Below are 1,352 nucleotides of genomic sequence, written 5' to 3'. Positions count from 1 at the left end.
TCTGCTTCTTCTCGTCTCACATGGACAGATTTAGGATTGAGATCACTACGAGTCCACAGCACTGTGGGGTCATCCTCAGGGATAAAACCTGAGTGCTTGCAGGGCAACAGGACAGACATTACGCCCTCATACACCTCCACCACCGCAGTCAGGGCATGCTGGGAAACTGGCAGGAGACACAAACAAGAACACAAACTGAGTGTTTCAGTTGGCTTCAGAAAGTTACAAACATACAACGTGCATCACAGCCACACAATGAGTAATTACACAAAACCAACGGATGTTTGAAAGGCATCAGAGGTTAGTGACGACTTCCTTACACTGAGGTGAAAAACAGCTTCTGAGCTTGTTGAAAAGAGAAGGAAGAGATTTTGTGAGCTTTCAGCACTTTGCAAATTCCTGCTCGACGTCTTGACAGCCTCACATTTAAACCCTGACATTTAAACCCTGACATTTAAACCCTGACATTTAGACGCTGCTTAGTCGTCTAATCAACACAACATTGTTGACTCAGCACACATGAAGCAGAAAACAGAAGAAAAGATGCTTTTTACTTTTTATCCTCATCTTAAGTCACATCTCTGTGGACACCTGCTGCTTTTACACAACAGCAGCTAACTGTGCAAAATATGTGCAGCCATCCACTGAAGCACGTGTGGACATGGATATACAAACAGTGCATGAGGTGACTGTCAACAATGGCGTCCACTATACTGCTTCATATTGTTTTGTGCTGCTTGTTTGTTTTAACAGTTGGTTGTTTTCAGTGTTGCTGGAAAAAGAGGATTTATAGAGAAGATGAATTGTATCCTATGTTTAAATGATCTACAGCTTCACTCGCTGCCAGTTAAAAACACAACATGACACAAACTCTGCAGCAGCAACAGCCCAGCTAAGAGTCCAGCTCCGCACCATCACTGTCCGACAAACAGGGCGGTGCCCTCAGCCGGGTGACGTGAGGGTTAAATATTTGCTCCAGTGCGTCGTGAAGAGCGGATACAGAGAAACAGCGCCCCCACCAGGCCGCAGACACACACGGTTCATCACATGGTGAAGTTCAGGACGGCGCGCGGATTCACAGTAAACTCACGTTACACGTCTTATTGTTGGAAGGCACACACCCGAGTGAGCGCGTGCGCCTTCAAACAGGGTCAGAGGACTTTCCTACCGAGCACGAGGAGCAGTGACGTCAGCAACGTCTTCATTCTCCGGGAGAAAATTCCGTTAGAGCTCGATGCCACCACAGCCTGCTGCTGCTGCTTCTTCTATCCTTGTGTAGCGGTTGGCAAACAGCTTCAGGTGCATTACCGCCACCTTCTGGACATCGTTACACTTTTGTTTTCATATAAACA

This window comes from Haplochromis burtoni, unplaced genomic scaffold (genome assembly GCF_018398535.1).
Source record: "Haplochromis burtoni strain Fernald_Lab_line unplaced genomic scaffold, NCSU_Asbu1 Contig_1142, whole genome shotgun sequence".
Lineage (NCBI taxonomy): Eukaryota > Metazoa > Chordata > Actinopteri > Cichliformes > Cichlidae > Haplochromis > Haplochromis burtoni.
This window is presented reverse-complemented; position numbering follows the sequence as displayed.